Consider the following 20,485-nt stretch of genomic DNA (forward strand, 5'->3'; position numbering starts at 1 on the left):
AGCCCGAACGGCTGAACAGAATTACTTGAAATTTGGCAGAGAGGTAGTCCGCAGGTCAAGGAAGTGCCTTTTGTAGGTCTGGTGTAAATCTGTTCAGTAGTTCCTGAGAAAATAGCATTTAAATCAATATATATATCTGTAAGCGCGCTCCGTGCGCTTACCGTAAGCTTACCGTAAGCTTACCGTACGCGTACGGTGCCGTGCGCGAGCTCAATTCTGATTGGTTGTCACATGACTGTAAACATTCGAATCGGACGAAATCAGGAAGTGTCGGCCGCCATTTCGTGTGTTTCACACAGAGAAAAAAAGGGAGATAACGAGAAAAGGGGGCAAGGAAGAGAGTTACAGACCCCCTAACATTTGAAAGGGGGTCAAAGAAGGACACAAAAGTACAAAAAATACATTTATTAATTTTTAAAAAAAATCGCGGGGTACGCGTACGGTAAGCTTACGGTAAGCTTACCGTACGCGTACGGTGCCGTGCGCGAGCTCAAATCTGATTGGTTGTCACATGACTGTAAACATTCGAATCGGACGAAATCAGGAAGTGTCGGCCGCCATTTCGTGTGTTTCACACAGAGAAAAAAAGGGAGATAACGTGAAAAGGGGGCAAGGAAGAGAGTTATAGACCCCCTAACATTTGAAAGGGGGTCAAAGAAGGACACAAAAGTACAAAAAATAAATTTATTAATTTAAAAAAAAAATCGCGGGGTACGCGTACGGTAAGCTTACGGTAAGCTTACCGTACGCGTACGGTAGAAAAAAAAATAAATAAAGAAATAAAATTCAGATTTAAGTGTTTAGATATTAGGGGGCTCTAAAAAGAGCCGTTGTGTTTGTGTTTTTGAAGTGATTTTTTAGTGGTACCTACAAGTAAGTACCGACGCAGAGTCTAAGGTTCAAGAGGAAGACTCTGTTCCCTTCATCATTGAAGTGTACACCATCTCCTCTATAAATGTCTTGCATGTCGTAACGCAAGTTGTTGTGGTAAATGGAACCCATACCATAGTCTCGGAGGAAAGCAGAAACAGATTTGTTGACGTGCTTTCTTGCTTTGTCAATCTGCGGACAAAAATGATTGGACCAGTTCCATTTTTGCCTTTGGCATATGTTAGAATACACAAAGGCAGGTTTAGGGAAAAGTGAAAACAGTTGTGCAAAGGTCTCCTTCATAAGCATTTCCAGACCTACCCCAGTCAAAGTGCCTAGGTCATTGCCACCACAGTGAACTATTATGAGGTCAGGGTGTTGGATTTGTATGAAGGATTTCACCAATGGCATCAATTGGTGCCACTTTAACCCTCTCTGACCAATCCATTTAATGTCTACATTTGGCAAAGCAAGGTCTCTCACCATACCTGTTTTCTCTGCATACTTTTCACTCCAGAAGACATAGCTGTGCCCTACAATCCACACTGTGAACATCTTCAAAGGAGATCTGGATGCACTCAGGAGGTGTATTTCAGTAGAAAGGGAAAAAGAAATGAAAGACAGTTTGGAAATGGAGGCATACATATTTTTTTTAAATAAAAATAACTCATTGGCTGTTTCATACCATTCTACACTAAAAACTAGGCTGTACGTGTCAATTTATAGAAGCATGTTTTGTATTGGTACAGAAAAATGTGTTACCAAAGAACATTACTATGGATTTGCTGTTAGGTTAGAAAAGTCAAGCACTCTTGCTCTTTGAAAATGAAACATTGTGTGGTGAACCTCTGACCTGACTTCACACAGCAGTGTTCCATGAGCTGTTGCTATGGTAGCAGGCAGAAGTCAAGTTGGGGGAAGGGTGCTAGGCAGAAGTCAAGTTGGGGGAAGGGTACTTTTGGAAAAGGGTTGGTTTTCAACCAATAGAAATGTGTGATTACATTTGAAAAAAAGGGGAAAGCACTGAGATTTGAAATTAACATGTATATGTGTGGAAAAAGAGAGGGAAACATTGCCATTATCTGGTTTTGCTGAGAGGAGAGAGGTGTACAGAACAGAGATCCTGGCTCTGATAATCTGCTGTTTGAGTGCCACATTTCTTTCACAACTAACTAATTTTAAAGGTGAGTTATGAGTTTGAGAGGGGATGTATGTGGTAAATTAAGAAATGAATAATAGAATTGGGATTCCTTTTGTTGAAGTTGTGTTTATCATTTTGTGTTTTGGGAGAAATTTAAATGTAAGGGACATGTAAAATATTATGGACTATGTTTTTACCATAAATTAAGGTGTACTGGTATAAATGAGGAATACTTTTAGGGTTTGAGGTTGCAGTCAGTAATGCAAATACATTCAGCATCACTAAGGCTGGTTGCCCATGCTGGAGTGTAGTCATTCACCCAGGTTACACATGTTCCTGGTCTGAAAAAGCTGTTTGGACATGTGCTGTTTTCAGAATCTGAAAAGTGGATTGAAAATGTGTCAGACTGTAAAAGTACTTATCACTTGTCAAAAAAAGAGTAGTAAGTGTGCTTTCAAATTGGCAAAGAAATTTTGTTTTCTGACTAATATCAAACCATGACTCTGTGTGCAAAGAGGAATTATAGACAGAGATTTATTGCGTATTACTCTGGTAATTTTACATTTGCATTAGTAGGAAAGGGGCACCTATATTTCTGCAGAAGCAGACTCTTAGCACACACCCAGCTGCTTATCTTGTAGAATCATGCATAGTATTCACAACCGAGTGGGGTTTGAGGTTGCAGTCAGTAATGCAAATACATTCAGCATCACTAAGGCTGGTTGCCCTTGCTGGAGTGTAGTCATTCACCCAGGTTACACATGTTCCTGGTCTGAAAAAGCTGTTTGGACAGGTGCTGTTTTCAGAATCTGAAAAGTGGATTGAAAATGTGTCAGACTGTAAAAGTACTTATCACTTGTCAAAAAAAGAGTAGTAAGTGTGCTTTCAAATTGGCAAAGAAATTTCGTTTTCTGACTAATATCAAACCATGACTCTGTGTGCAAAGAGGAATTATAGACAGAGATTTATTGCGTATTACTCTGGTAATTTTACATTTGCATGAAAGGGGCAGCTATTTTTCTGCAGAAGCAGACTCTTAGCACACACCCAGCTGCTTATCTTGTAGAATCATGCATAGTATTCACAACCGAGTGGGGTTTGAGGTTGCAGTCAGTAATGCAAATACATTCAGCATCACTAAGGCTGGTTGCCCTTGCTGGAGTGTAGTCATTCACCCAGGTTACACATGTTCCTGGTCTGAAAAAGCTGTTTGGACATGTGCTGTTTTCAGAATCTGAAAAGTGGATTGAAAATGTGTCAGACTGTAAAAGTACTTATCACTTGTCAAAAAAGAGTAGTAAGTGTGCTTTCAAATTGGCAAAGAAATTTCGTTTTCTGCCTAATATCAAACCATGACTCTGTGTGCAAAGAGGAATTATAGACAGAGATTTATTGCGTATTACTCTGGTCATTTTACATTTGCATTAGTAGGAAAGCGGCAGCTATTTTTCTGCAGAAGCAGACTCTTAGCACACACCCAGCTGCTTAACCTGTAGAATCATGCATAGTATTCACAACCAAGTGGAGTTTGAGGTTGCAGTCAGTAATGCAAATACATTCAGCATCACTAAGGCTGGTTGCCCTTGCTGGAGTGTAGTCATTCACCCAGGTTACACATGTTCCTGGTCTGAAAAAGCTGTTTGGACATGTGCTGTTTTCAGAATCTGAAAAGTGGATTGAAAATGTGTCAGACTGTAAAAGTACTTATCACTTGTCAAAAAAAGAGTAGTAAGTGTGCTTTCAAAATGGCAAAGAAATTCCGTTTTCTGACTAATATCAAACCATGACTCTGTGTGCAGAGAGGAATTATAGACAGAGATTTATTGCGTATTACTCTGGTTATTTTACATTTGCATTAGTAGGAAAGTGGCAGCTATTTTTCTGCAGAAGCAGACTCTTAGCACACACCCAGCTGCTTAACCTGTAGAATCATGCATAGTATTCACAACCGAGTGGGGTTTGAGGTTGCAGTCAGTAATGCAAATACATTCAGCATCACTAAGGCTGGTTGCCCATGCTGGAGTGTAGTCATTCACCCAGGTTACACATGTTCCTGGTCTGAAAAAGCTGTTTGGACATGTGCTGTTTTCAGAATCTGAAAAGTGGATTCAAAATGTGTCAGACTGTAAAAGTACTTATCACTTGTCAAAAAAAAAGTAGTAAGTGTGCTTTCAAAATGGCAAAGAAATTTCGTTTTCTGACTAATATCAAACCATGACTCTGTGTGCAAAGAGGAATTATAGACAGAGATTTATTGCGTATTACTCTGGTAATTTTACATTTGCATTAGTAGGAAAGCGGCAGCTATTTTTCTGCAGAAGCAGACTCTTAGCACACACCCAGCTGCTTATCTTGTAGAATCATGCATAGTATTCACAACCGAGTGGGGTTTGAGGTTGCAGTCAGTAATGCAAATACATTCAGCATCACTAAGGCTGGTTGCCCTTGCTGGAGTGTAGTCATTCACCCAGGTTACACATGTTCCTGGACTCAAAAAGCTGTTTGGACATGTGCTGTTTTCAGAATCTGAAAAGTGGATTCAAAATGTGTCAGACTGTAAAAGTACTTATCACTTGTCAAAAAAAGAGTAGTAAGTGTGCTTTCAAATTGGCAAAGAAATTTCGTTTTCTGACTAATATCAAACCATGACTTTGTGTGCAAAGAGGAATTATAGACAGAGATTTATTGCGTATTACTCTGGTAATTTTACATTTGCATTAGTAGGAAAAGGGGCAGCTATTTTTCTGCAGAAGCAGACTCTTAGCACACACCCAGCTGCTTATCCTGTAGAATCATGCATAGTATTCACAACCGAGTGGGGTTTGAGGTTGCAGTCAGTAATGCAAATACATTCAGCATCACTAAGGCTGGTTGCCCTTGCTGGAGTGTAGTCATTCAGCCAGTTTACACATGTTCCTGGTCTGAAAAAGCTGTTTGGACATGTGCTGTTTTCAGAATCTGAAAAGTGGAATGAAAATGTGTCAGACTGTAAAAGTACTTATCACTTGTCAAAAAAAGAGTAGTAAGTGTGCTTTCAAATTGGCAAAGAAATTTCGTTTTCTGACTAATATCAAACCATGACTCTGTGTGCACACAGGAATTGTTTTTAGATATTTAATTTGTGATGGTGTTATTGTGATTTTCACTTGTAGGAAAGGGGTACATAGTATTTTAAGATTTGAAAAGATCATAAAAAATATAGTAATATATTTAAATAAAATAAAGGAATTTTTTTTTAGTTTTTTTCAGGTATTGCTGAAGAGCAGTGAACAAAATTTAAGATGCCTACAAAATCCAGACTAAGGAAAAACCACAAAAAAAATCTATATTTGAAGACAACTGGAGGACCTAAGTTAGTTGGAGATGCTCATGTTGGGAAAAAGAGAAATTCTTCTGGTAAGCAGACAAAAGATTTTTTAAACAATATCTTCAAAAAAAGGAAAAATGTACAAAATGTCTGTACTGGAAAGAATGTTTTAAATAGAAAACAACAGGAAAAAATTGAGCATTTAGTTAATGCAAATATACCTTCAGAAACAATAAAGATTAACTTAAAAAGAAAAACAGCGTTTAAAGAGATTCGTAGAAAAATGTTTCAGAGAAGAGTTATGTCCAATTTGATAAAGGATGTGAAGAAATATAAGAAAAAAGCTAAATTTTTTAAGAGAAAAAAATAAATTGAAGTCATTGTAGCAAAGGCATTAGAATTAAAAAGGAAACTATTCATTTTAATTTTGAACAGGGTGCGTACATTAGATAAAATGATCAATGTACTGAAATCACAAAGCAAAAGGAAAAGACTAGTGAAAAGAACAAACTTTTGTAAAGTGTTTTTAGGAGAATGGATGCATAGTTCAAGTAGTGAACCTTTTTTTAATGAAGAGAGTTATCTTCAAAGTAATAGTTTGCTGCATGCAGTTGACACCAGAGGTCGTGCTTATGAAGTGAAAAATGGTTGTATAATGGAGAAGGAGAAAATGGTTCCAAGAGATGAGGAACAAGTGATGGCGGATGAGGCTATGGGGAGACGTCCTAAAGCCCCAGTATATACTTGGAATTGTAGTAGTATTTGCACTGTGGGTCAGGAATCTATTGATAAATTTCGAGAGTTTCTAAGAGAATATAGTAAAAAAAAGTGTTAAACAGAAGATTAAGGTGCTTCAAAGTCTAGATCCATGCAGAGTTAGAGAGAATACTGGTTTGCAGGGACATTCTCTGGCTTGTCTATCTAGAAAAGTGTGTAAAAGTGTTTTTCATCATTTTAGGATGCTGGCTGTTCATCATACTGAAATGAGAAAGTTTGTGAGACGATTGTATTTTGCTAAAAGTCCAGCAATAAAGTTAGATGATTTGAATAGGGCGCTGTTCCGTGGATCGGTATCAGATGTAGAGAAGGTTACTGATGAAATTCAGTTTTGTTACTTTGGTCCAGAACAAGAGAGTGCAGGTATTGACACAGTTATCGAGGAAGATGTGGAAGAGAATGTAGAACCCTCTGTAAGTAAGAAATTTGATGATCAAATGACAAGATTTGCAATCATCTCTAAAGAAAGACCAAATATTACTTGTATTTGTTGCCGCAGAACTCATTATAAAAAACAAACCAGGAATGTTGATCTCTACAGAAAAAGTGAAAATGAAGATAATTATAAGTGGAAGGATTTTGCCACATATATATTTCTTGAAAATTGTTTTGATTTGGGTGAAGATCAGCGTATTTGTAAATACTGTTATAATAAGTTAGAAGAAAATAGAATGCCGACCAGAGCTGTACATAATAATTTAGAATTGGATGCTATTCCTGCTGAACTTTCTGAATTAAATACATATGAGTCTATACTTATTCAATGTGTTCATCCCTTCCAGACCATAGTACGTATGGAGCCCAAAACTGGTAAATTACCTCCTTCAGATTTACTGAGAGGTTTAAAAGGAAGAGTGGTGTATTTGCCCTTGGATTTGAAAAAAAATATGGAAACTATTGATGCAGATACTTTGGAAACTGAACCATTAGTTATTCTGGTTAATGGTGTACCTACAAAGAATAAGAAGATTTGGCAGGAGCTGGTAGATGTACGGAAAGTACAAAGAGCAAATTTGTATTTGAAAAGGAATAACAAATGGTATGAATCAATTTATATAGAAGAAGAAGAAGAAGATTTACAAGAAGACACAGAAAGACCAACTGGACAAATTGAAAAAGTGGACAAGTCAAAGGAAGAAGAAATTTATGAACATTTTAGCATACATCCTCTTCATTCAAAAGAAGTTATGGGAGACACTATTGATCTGTTTCAGATGAAGAAAGCAAAAGGAACTCCCGTGAGTGTATGGGAGGAGAGCTTGGAAGCTCGATGTTTTCCCCAGCTGTTTCCTACAGGAAAAGGAGGACGATACGATGAACGTCCAGAACAGATTCCAGCATCTGAGTATCGGACTACAAGACTATATGCAGAAGATCCAAGATTTCGACAAAGTATTCCTTATTTGTTCCATCTTTTATTTGAAAGCGACTTGTCTGCATTGTCTTATGCAGTAAATCACATTTTAAAAAGTGGAGTACATTTACAAAATGTGTCTGCTAAGGATTTTATGGAGAAAGTGCAGCACCGAGATGATCATTTGGAAAGACAACTGATCAATCTGATGGCTTGTCAGCGTGGGACAAATGAATATTGGTACCGACGCCATGGTGAATTAAAATGCATGTTACGGAATTTAGGAACACCAACATGGTTCCTTACCCTAAGCTGTGCTGAGTACGCTTGGGATGATTTACTGGATTTTCTACGAGAGGCAAATTCAAACATTAAAAACATCGAATACAAGACAGCAGGAGAACTGTGCTCATTGGATCCGGTTAATGTTTGCAGATATTTCAATCATAGATTTGAGGCTATGATGTCCTTCATCTGCAATAAAAAAAATCCACCTCTTGGAGAAGTTGTGGATTTCTTTTGGAGAAAAGAGTACCAGGCAAGAGGTGCTCCTCATATTCATATGCTGTTGTGGATCAAGGATGCCCCAAAGTTTGGAACAGATACTGATGAAGCAGTGTTATCTTTTATTGAAGAATATGCAACATGTGCTATACCAAAAAGCACAGAAGAGAAAAAGTTAAAAGAGCAAGTTTTACGTTTCCAAAGTCATCGGTGTGGAAAATACTGTCGACGGAAGTACAAGACAAAAGATAAATTCTACACTAAATGTCGATTTGGATTTCCTAGACCTGTTCTTTCAAAAGGAAGAGTAAACAGTTTTATGTCAGCTGTGAGACATACTATTACAAGAAAATCACCTAAGAATACCTACAACCTGAAAAGAAAAGAAGAATAAAAAAATATAAATGACTACAACCCAGTCATTTTATCCATGTGGAATGCTAACATGGATATACAGTATGTAGCTGACAATTCCATTGCTGTTGCTCGATATGTTACGTCTTACATTACGAAATCAGAAAAAACTGAATTGAAAGAAATGTGGGAAGAGATTTCTCACGAGAAGACTGTCAGTAAGAAGCTGTACAGTTTCAGTTTAAAGATGTTATCGCATCGAGAAATTGGATCCTACGAATGTTCAGATAGGTTATCTTCTGCAAGTCTCTACTCAAAATCAAGAAGAATAATTTGGGCAAGTTTAGGCCTTGCAGCAATGAGAAATCGGGTACTGAAATCTGTTGGAGAAATTGAATATTTGGCCGAGAATGACCCAGAAAGTACAGATATTTTGAAATCAAACATGTTGGACACATATTACCCAAAGAGAAGTGTTCATCTAGAGAACATGTGTCTCTATGAAGTGCTGCAGAACTACATTTATTCACGGAAAGCCGCAGAAGACATCAACAATGGAAAATATAAAGTCATTGGTGAGGAAGGATGTTTGGTGAAGCAAACAAAAGGAAGTTTGATAAATCACCGGAAGCTGAGTTGCGACACTACTGACAAAAAGGAATTTTACTACTTGGCTCTTTTACAGCTGTTTAAACCATGGCGTTCAGAGGACGAACTACTGGGAGAATTTCAAAGCTATGAAGATTCCTTTAATGCTTGCAAAGACAGCATAGAATGCAGTACTTTCAGAAATTATGTGCAAATGTTAAATGAAGAAATTGAACAGGAAACTACAATTGCAGCTGAAGTAGCTAGAGACAGTTCTCAAGACAGCCAAAGTTCTGGAACACTCAGTCAAGATCCCCTAGGACAACCAATCGTTGAAAATGAAGCTGCAATAGCAATGACTGAAGTGGAAACGGCTATGAATCAAGCTCAAGAAGAATTTATAGACTTACCAAATTTGGAAAGACAACTGAATGAAGAGCAGCAACAAATTTATGAAGAGATCAGAAACAAAATTGATCACGGATTACTACATGAAAAAAAAGAGTGCTCATGCACATCATTTCAACCAATCAGGATGTATGTAAGCGGACAAGCTGGAACTGGAAAAAGTTTCTTAATCAAAGTCATCAGAAGCTACCTACAGCAAAAAACAGATTCAACTTTGTCTTGTGTGGTTACTGCTCCAACTGGGTTAGCAGCATATAACATAAAAGGAATCACCTTACATCGTTTGCTAATGTTACCAGTGGAGCATGAGGACAAAATACAATACCACAAGCTAACTGGAGAAGCATGCTTGGAAGTTTCAAGAGTATTGAAGAAGATGCAAGTTCCCATTATTGATGAGGTGAGCATGGTATCAAACTTAATGCTTGCCTTTGTGCATTTAAGAATGCAGCAAATTCTAAGGACAGACTATGACGTGTTATTTGGTGGAAAACATGTCATAGTTTTTGGGGATCTTCTACAGCTTACTCCAATTAAAGGACAACCAGTGTTTAATACTGTGACACATGAAGACACAAAGAAGTCATTGGGAAGCATTGGTAATGCAAATATTTGGTCCTTCTTCGAGTACAAGGAACTTACTACTAATATGAGGCAAGCAAACGATGAAGAATATGGAAGTATTCTGAAAGATATCAGAATTGGACTACTCACTGAAGCTGGCACGAAAGCATTACAGAGTCGGTTGCTACATAATTTATTCCCAAAGGAAGAAATAGTTGCAGCAAAAATATACAAGAACATTGCAGAAAAGAAAAGTGTCATCTGCTTAATGCCAACTCTACGTGAATGCTCAATATTCAATGAGGAACTTTTGAAATTGGAAAAGGAAGAGATTAGGAAATTGGAAGCAGTGGACAAAATTCAGCATGAAAGAATTACTATTACATTAACAGGCAAACTGAAAAATAAATTGGATTCACTAGAGAAGAACATTTCCAAAACAGCTGGATTAGAAAAAAATCTATATGTTTGCATGAACTGTAGAGTATTTTTAAGGAGAAATTTGGATGTTGAAAAAGGTTTAGTGAATGGAGCTATGGGAAGAGTTGTGGGTTTTATTAATTTCCAGAAAAAAGATGGAATTGAATGTTTAAAAATAAAATTTGATCAGATAGAAGAAGTTATAGACATTTGTCGTTGTACAGTTCGTTTCATGCTTGTGAAAGACTTATATGTACGTAGGAAACAGTTTCCGTTTTCTCTAGCATATGCTGTAACTATTCACAAGTCTCAAGGATTGACTGTAGATTGTGCTTTTGTAAACATTGGTTCAACTGTGTTCAAAGAAGGTATGGCTTATGTTGCTTTGTCACGAGTGAAAACATTATCTGGTTTATTTATGATAGACTTTGATGACTCAAAAGTTAGTGCTGATGCAAATTGTGTAAAGGAGTATAATAGATTAAGAAGAACCTATGCTCCTCATTTAGGTCAGTATCCTGTGTTGGAAAAACGTGTTGTTTCTCGAAAAAGGAGAATTGAGAATATCTATAATGAGGATGTAGAGAGGAGAAAAAAAAAAGGAGTGATATAATTGCAAGCAAAAAGAAAAAGGAAAATGTTGAAGAGGTTGTAGGTTGTCATTTTGAAAATAGCTCTGGTGTCAACTGCTACGCTAATGTAGTGCTGAATGTTGTATTTTATCTGGAAAGTTTGCAAGAACAGATAATAGTAAATCAGAGAAAAAGATTCTGTTCTGAGTTGAGTCTCCTTTTTGAAAAGCTGAGTAATGATAAAACTAAAATAGAAAGTGCTACTGAAATTAGAAAACTTTTAGATGTATGTTCAGGACGAACACAGTTTTCTCAAAATGTACAGCAAGACGCACAGGAATTCTTGATGTATTTTCTTCAGGTACTGGAAGAAGAAGGGGTACACATTGAAAATATGTTTGGTCTCTCTTATAAATGGGAACATAGTTGTGAAAACTGTTTCCATACATGTGGCTCTAATGTTGATTCTGAAAGGTTTATTTATTTAACATTGCCAGAGTGTAAAACAGTCACTTTTGCTAAATTAGTTAAAGATGCTAATCATAGCATGGAATGCAGTGAGTGTAAATCAGACATGTTTTCAACGTTAATTTTAAAGGAATACGGACAGTATGTAATTTTAATGATGCAACGATGTAGAGCTGATGGTTCAAAATTGGATACTTTAATAAAGAAGTTTATAGGACAGCAATTATCAATTTCAGGAAAAACTTTTGTAACAGTTGCAATAATTTTCCATGAAGGACCTACTGTAACTTCAGGACATTACACAGTTTATCTTAAATGTGAAAAAGGCTGGACACTGTGTAATGATTCCCAATTGATTTTCAAGCAACGTTTGCCTTTTGATTTAGCAAATTCCTATCTAATCTTCCTGAAACCTAAATTTTAGAGAGAATTGGCAAGAACTGTACAAAACAATTTTACCATTTTATTGGATTACCATTGGAATTTTCAAATAAAAAGATTTTTCAAATTACCATTTGGCCTAAAGGAAAGGTAACTAATTGTATTGTGGACTTATTTCTTTCCTAATGAATCTTTCGGAAACCAAAAATTTAGAGAGAATCGGTAACATCTGCACAATTAAAATTTTGGAATTTTATTGGATTACCATTGGAAATTTAATCAAAAAAGATTTGTAAAATTACCATTTGGCCTAAAGGAAAGGTAACCAATTGTATTGTGGACTTATTTAATTACTAATTAATCTTTTGGAAACCAAAATTGTAGAGAAAATCAGTAACATTTGTACAATTTAAATTTTGGAATTTTATTGGATTACCATTGCAAATTTAATCAAAAAAGAATTTTCAAATTACCATTTGGCCTAAAGGAAAAGTAACCAGATGTATTGTGGAGTTATTTGAGATGTATTATTTTTGTGATTATGCTTCTGTAACAAAATTGTCAGACGGTATTTTAAAGAAAAAGTTTTTGTTATTAGATGATATTTTTTTTGAATATTTTGCATTTCTATAATGTTATGTTGAAGTGAAAAGAGATTCTGGGCTTTTTTAAAACAATCTTTGAGATTGTTATTTTTTTTTTGCCCGCTGTTAAGTGATGAATGCAATTGCTTTCACGATTAATAGTGAAATGCAATATATTCTGAAAACAGCAAAAAAATGGCAACAAATTGTTTTTGGAAAATATGTAAATACGTGTACTGTATGATATAATGTTTTATTAAATATTAATACTTTTTTCTTTTTTTTCAGATTGAGAAAGAAAATTTACGAAAAAAAAAACATTTTTACAAGCAATTTCAATTAAATATAAATTTATAATTAAATTGTTGGGTGGGTCAGGTAAGTCAGAAATTAGATGGTCCCTTTCTTCCACTTCTCCTTATACAGATTTTCAGTATTTCGTTATTAATCCCTCAAAGATCTTGCAATGTGGTAATTGTTTTTTAGTGTTTTTAAAAAAAAAAAAAAAAAAACGCTTTCCGTACGCGTACGGTAAAAAAAAAAAAAAAAGTTTTTAAGAAAAAATTTCAAAAAGTTGAGAGGTAAGGTTGGCTCTTAAAAGAGCCGTTGTGTTCATGCAGGGACAGAGGAAAGGAAGAATGGGAATATTAGCTGGTAGGACAAATGTGCTGGTCTATTTTGTTGTTAATTAGGGGAACACTGGTCTCCCTATGAACAATTAGACCATGGCAATTTGAACACCGCATTGTAACCCTCGCAAATCGATGGTTAGTTTCCACAGGATCAGAAAAAGGTGAATCTGCCCCCACAGATGAAGGGCTCAGCTGAGCTGCCGAAGATGGACTCGGCTGAGCTGCTGTGGATGTGCTTGGTCGACTTACTGAAGGGTTTCCTCCAGTATGTCGAGCATGTGTCCTAGGGTGTACATCCTCAAGGTGTCGTAACATAGTGTGATTCCCGAAGGAATACTTCTTGTTAGGATTACCTCTTGAAAGTACACGCTGGCACAGCTTGCAAGTCACTAATGCAGCATTCACTTTTTTCTCACCCTCAGGAAAAGTGAAATACTCCCATATAAAAGAGCTCTTCTGTTTCCTCCTTCTCTGCCTGATGGTGGTGCTGCTAGCCTCACTCTCAGAAGTGGAGTGCTGGTCTGCCATCGTATCCCAAAGACAACTCAGCTCCTTCTCCTAAGGGATCACAAGCAGAAATGAGGGGAATGGGTGTGGTGTAGGAGAGTTCTAGAACTGAAACTACTTTAAACCAATCAAAAGTTTTGTTTCTTGATCACATGACCCACTGTGCGCGTACGTTACGCTTACGGAGCGCTTACGGTGCGCTTACGGAGCGCTTACGGTAAAAGTACGCATGCGCGTATAAAAGACACGCGCATGTGTGCATGCGCATAACAAGCATGCCGCAACACTTCCGCGTAACGTGCGCGTGTAGCGTATGCCCTTACGCGCCGCGTACGCACGGCTACGTAAATTGCGTAACCATACGTCAAAAGAGTAAAAATATTACGCACATTACGCAAACCGTACGCTTACCGTAAGCTTACCGTACGCGCACGTAAAAAAAAAAAAAAAAAAAAAAAATGGAAAAAAAGAATCACTATGTTATAGTAATATATCTTTCCTGTTTGGTAAAAAAAAAAAGAGAAAAAATAATATATTGCAGAATTTTTTAAAATTAAGCATAGTGTTTTTAGAGAATATAATGTAAAAATAAAAAAAATGTAAAAAAACTTGCAAATTAAAAAAAAAAATCACACGTTTAAAATAAGAATTTGTATTAAAAAAACCATACAAAATCACTGAAAAAAAACATGGGTTTCACACACGTTATAGGTAAGAATTATCATTTAAAAAACCATACAAATTCACTGAAAAACCATGGGTTTCACACACGTTATAGTTAGGAATTAGCATTTAAAAAACCTTGCAAATTCAGTGAAAAAACCATGGGTTTCACACACGTTATAGTTAGGAATTAGCATTTAAAAAACCTTGCAAATTCAGTGAAAAAACCATAGGTTTCACACACGTTATAGTTAGCTGGACATTTTACTCGTAAAAAACCAATGAAATTCCCCCGTTATAGTTAGTTAAGCTAACTATAACTCGCGCACCCGCAATCCACTGCTGATGACGTTACATATTACATCACTCATGACATGGTCAGTGACATCACTCATGACATCACTGATGACATCTCAAATGACATCACTGATGACATCACTGATGAAGTCATCCATGAGAAAAAATAACCACATCTTCTTACACCATAATATAACCTTTGATACACCGAGTAAAAATGTAACAGTTCCATTCTCAAAACCATATATACTGCAATACCAATCATTACATACCCACTTATTAACTCTTTGTTCTTCATATACCTCCACTTGCTCACCTGTAAAGTCACTCATACTTACAGTCACCCCATACAAAAGTATAATATACATTTCAACACTTATATAGATACTCACACACTAACAAGTATCCATAGAGCTACTGTTACACCAACTCAGTCATGCAAATAATCACACTCCCATTTTCTCACCTATGCAGTAAAACACACTCAAGTTCACTTACTCATAAAAATAGTATCACATTCTCACACTCTTATAGAATCATTGATACAAGCACACACTCATCCATACAGTCACTTTCACAATCATACACTCTCATATCTACTCACTCATATACTCTTACACGCAGATATACTGACTTTCACATATGTAGTTAGTCACAAATGTACTACTGAAATATATATTCAATCCCTAACACACCCATACATACACTCGCTCAACCATACAGTCCATCACAGATGCACTCCTAAAACCATTCACCCATAGAATCACAACTCACACATCTATGCATAGAGTGACACACACCCTACCCACACAAACACTTACGAACCCATACTGATACTCAGACAACCAATCAATTACCCATATAGAGACTCATATAGCTGTTCACAAAACCATGCAGCCACTTATACATCAACATACAAATACATACACACATTTACACAGTTTAGTCGCTAGTCTGCAGTAAGATACATTTAATGACTTACTTAAAGAATAATGTTATGCACCACAGAAAATCATCCATTAACACACTTGCACACCCACTCATTCTTCAACAGGCCTTTCCCTATATATATTAAACATATTAAAATTGTTAAGAAACAGATACTCAATGGATGATGTCATCAGTGATGTCATTTGAGATGTCATCAGTGATGTCATGAGTGATGTCACTGACCATGTCATGAGTGATGTAATATGTGACGTCATCAGCAGTGGATTGCGGGTGCGCGAGTTATAGTTAGCTTAACTAACTATAACGGGGGAATTTCATTGGTTTTTTACGAGTAAAATGTCCAGCTAACTATAACGTGTGTGAAACCTATGGTTTTTTCACTGAATTTATATATGTATAGAATTAAATATTAGTGGAATATATTTAATCTACATTATATTAAATGTATATATTAAACTATTCAACATTTACTACTGAAACTGTATTTATGTCAAAAAATCGATTTGTTTTGTCTATTTTTGGATGATATTAGTGTCAACAATATTTATTTTCCGATACTTTTGAACTTACTATTATAAGTATAGGAGCACAATATTGTGGTAATTTGTGTCAAAGATATTGTTTACCACAATATTGAGTCAGTTTGTGCACAAAAGAGTAGAAACTCTTATGTAGCGTGGATCTGTTGAATACCACTATGCATACAAAATAATGTTACCTCCTTTTTCCTTTCTGTAGGTATTCACCGGTCAATAAAAGGTAAATATTAAATAAAGGACTTTTATTGATCTTGATGGGTATCCACAGTCAGGTAAAGATGGGTGTCACTGACATTTTGTTAAAAAGTCAACTTGATTCATGTTCTGGATCTAATAATAGAATCATAGTAATTATAAAATCATTCTGTAAACAGGACAGGCAAGAGTGGTGTCCATTGTTTCATAACACCAAAAAGGTTAATGCGCAGGCCTAGCACATATCCCTGTGATACATTAGAAACAAAGGCAACCAGCTCAATGCACTATGAAAGACCTTTGTTACATCTGAAATATCTACTGACCGTCACACCAGCTCAATGCACTTTTAAAGACCTGTGTGACACTCAACAAAGATATTGGGCATAAGTTAAACCAGTTTAATGCACTGTTAAAGATCCCTGTATCACTCACCAGATCTATTTGCAACACGTCAGGAAAAGGCAAATACAACGACGGCTGAACAACACGTTTCCTTTGCATCACTGGCAGAAAAACGAATGCATTTGAACCACGCATTACATTTACAACGCAAGTCGTTACAACAACGTACGTTAGGTCAAGCGACGTTGGACTTTAAAGTCCAATGCTTTCCCTACTGTTACAGTGAGTGGAGTGGGAATAGTAAATTATACTATTCCAAAGTCCAGCACCCCCTAAGGTAAGTAGTTGTATCGACTTGCCTTGTAAATTGCATGCCTGGTTCAGACATGTTCCTTGTTCTGCCCACGTTGTTAAGGAACGCATGGAAAATGAATGCGTGGTTATGACTAGGCCTGGGCAAAAATTTCGTTCCGTTCGCGGAAATTGCGATAATTTGACATTTTTGCGTTCCGCGGAGAGCGCGAAAATGTCAAAAATTCCGGTTTCCGCAGCTTGGCGATAATTTGTTTCTTGCTCGCGCTGTAAAATGATACATTCTCGCGCGCGCGCGATCGCCTTACCTGAATCCCTGCGTTCGCCGACAAGTTTTCTTGATCCGGTCGCGTTCTCCATGAGATGTTGTATTGTTTTTAGCCATTTGCGCTGTCTCGCGACAGTTCGCGCCCGCAGTGACGTCATGCGTCGCGCGATCACGTCTTTCTTCTCGCGATCATGCACCGCGAGAACAACTCAAAACAAGATGGCCGCGCCCGCAAGCAGCCACATGGGTAAGTTGGCGACCCGCAACCATGCAGAAAATCGCGCGAACATGCCGGAAAAAAACTTCCGCATCTTCGCGATATTTCTGCTTGTTTGCGATAATTTTAAACATTCTCGCGATAATTTGCGAAGGTTAATTCCGCAAATTCCGCCCACCCCTAGTTATGACATACAACACCATACGTCTTACCAACTCAATTCACTGTGAAAGACCTTTGTGACACTCAACAGCTCTATTGATAAGTCAAATCCCCTCAATGCACTGTGAAAGATGTGTGACACCCAACATATCTATTAGTAATAAGACCAAGCAACTCAATGTACAGTGAAAGATCTGTGTGACACTCAACAAATCTATTGGTCATCAATTCAGTCACCTCAATGCCCTAAAAAGCCCTGTTTGACACTCAACAGATCTATCGATCATAAGTCTAATTAAATCAATGCATTGCAAAAGACCTGTGTGACGTTCAACAAATCAATCGGTCATAAGTCCCACAATCTTAATACAGTGTGAAATTTATGTGTGATACTCAACAGTTCTATTTGACCTCAAACCATCTCAATGTAATGTGCAAGACATCTGTGACACTCAGTAGAGAGTCCAATAAAATCAAAGGATAGCTTTTGTATAATACACAGAGTGAACTAGTGTGACTAATATGCAATGGGCGGAATGTGGTCAAGCGCAACTTTAAATATAGCCGAGGTTTTCTGGGTGCATTGCTTTGTCTGATTTTGTTTTGAAATGGCAGTAGGGTGCTTCAGTTAATTTTGTTATAGAAATACTTCCAAAGTTCATATGTATCAAAATAAATGAGTAGTTAATTTTAAATCAGGTTAAGCTGTTTATTGTACTAAATTGAGTAAGACATTCTCTTCATAATAAACTATTTAATAGATATTTGATTCAGTGGTCTAAACGAAGGAATTGCAACCTTGGTAAGATATTTGGCCTTTTGTTTAAATAGAAACATATTAATAGCCGTCCATTTCAACAAGGTTAAAGAGAAAAACACATTAGAGGAATCCTACACATCACATTTCTTGGCTAGGCAGAGTTTCAATGAAAACCATTTAAAAGCAGTGGAGCCAAACCTGATTGTTTGATTATTCATTGATTGAGTGAAATTGTTGCAGTGTTTCCTTTATTAAATAGTACTTACAGTTCAATATAAACTATATTTTGGTAATTTAAAGCAAAGCACCTTTGTAATGATTGACTGTGGGAATTCACGTACTTTTATTAAAAATCATAATTTGAGAAAATTATACCACTTAAATTTAGCTAACTGAATTAAAGTATGAGACAAGGAATATATTATTCCAGAAAGTAACTGAGAAAGCTTCAGAGAGTTATTAGAATGTCAGATAGAACCTTTCGACTAAGTATATTCTAAGGAATTCTTTAAGGCTTTGGATGCTGAACTTGCAAAAGGAGAAGACAGGTGGCTAGTGAACATTTCATCACCATCTCTAGCCGTGGTACAGGCAGAGAATAGAAGTGGCTAGTCTTTCTTCATGTTGGATCCCTCAGCCCTGACGGGGAGGCTGAAGCAAGCAATGGCCATGCCCTGGGGATAGTAGACAGATAGGATATGGGGATGAGACCTGGAAAGTGCTACAACTAGAAATCCTACAACAAAAAATAAGATGGGAAAACAGGCAACATGTTTCTCAAAGGGATGACTAATGTTGGGCTGATGGTTTTTAATGGAAGGATCCTAAATGTGTACATCACCAGCAACAACCTCTTTTAGAGATCTTCAAGCCCATTGCATTGGCTACTTTGCCATCAGATTGGTGGTACTGCAGAAACATCTGGGACTAAAAGTAGACTAGAGTTGGGAAATAGATGTGTGCATTGCCTAGAAGAGCACTCTAGGATATGTCCTAATTCCTGACATTCAAGCACAGATGCCACTCGCTGTAAAAATAGAGAAACATAGGGGAATGTTTACATAGAAACTGTTGGAGCATAATGTTAAGCCACAATTGCTAACGCCGAGCTCTGACAGTTTCAAAATGCAGGGATGCACAATATTTACAAAAAGGTGGTGCACCCTTGTGTTTCCCCTAGCACTGGTGCTAAATTTAGCTGCCTAGCACCAACGCAGGCACCCTTGCAACCATTGCAGGGAATGATTGTTCATGTGCATAAGCAATCAATAATGGCGATTTGTAACTTCTATGTGTGATGCTGAATGCAGCACATATAAAAGTTGCAAAACATAATTTTTTAGTGATTGTTTATTTGCATGAAGGGTAACCTTCCTGTACATGAACAATCCCTAATGGTGATTTGCTGTTTCTATGTATGCTGCAGAATGCAGCACACATAGAATCAGGAAAAACAAGGAGAAATTATTCATTTCTCCTCATTGCACCTGTTTAAGACCAGGTTTTCCTTGACCTTATTTTTGTCACTGCCCCATATTTAGGGCACCCTTGTAAATAGGGGGCAGCATCAAAAAGAAATTAGCGTTGCTGTGAAACACCTAAAGCAACATCCTTTGGCCGACCCTTTGCTGCAGCGGACTTCTGCGGTAAGGGGCATATAGAGCAGGGCATTGCGCCCTAGAAACATCACTAAAATTGCCGTTCTTGTGGTGCAATGCCCTTGAAAATATGCCCCATAGTGCAGTTTGTCACCCGTGAGCAAGGAGCTGACTCACTGAGAGATTGTTGGTAAACACCATTCAAATTTCATGGATATCCTTGAAATGAGGCTAAAGTCTAAAAGAGTCTCACAGCAGTCAACAGTTTAACCATTAGCATGATGTAATAATCGCCCTGTGGAGAGTTGAGGCAGGCAAATTGACAGGCTCACTTCTCAAGAATAATAATTTTGGAGAGGGTAATTAAATGTGCTCTACTCAGAAATTTTCTAGTATTGATTCCTTTATACCATTTGTGATTGTGTAAGATTATGTCCTTTACCCAGGTATAACAAGCATTGGCATAGCCAATAGGTCTCGCCTTTGGGACCTTATAAGTGTTTAGCCATGCAACAGTTGCATAACGAAACACTTATAAGGTTCCAAAAGCGAGACCTATTGGCTATGCCAAGCGCAAAAGTGAAAGTGATCGCGATCAAACATCAAAGCGGGTGCGGCCGCTAAAGTGAAAGTAACCACGGTAAAAGTGGCGCGCGCGCCCGCACACATGCAGTGTAGCTCTAGGCTGGCCTGGTAGCACTTTTTGGAGCCCTCTCAATAAGTCTCGCCAGACCAGCACATGCGCTG

Source organism: Triturus cristatus, chromosome 7, assembly GCF_964204655.1.
Source record: "Triturus cristatus chromosome 7, aTriCri1.1, whole genome shotgun sequence".
Taxonomy (NCBI): domain Eukaryota; kingdom Metazoa; phylum Chordata; class Amphibia; order Caudata; family Salamandridae; genus Triturus; species Triturus cristatus.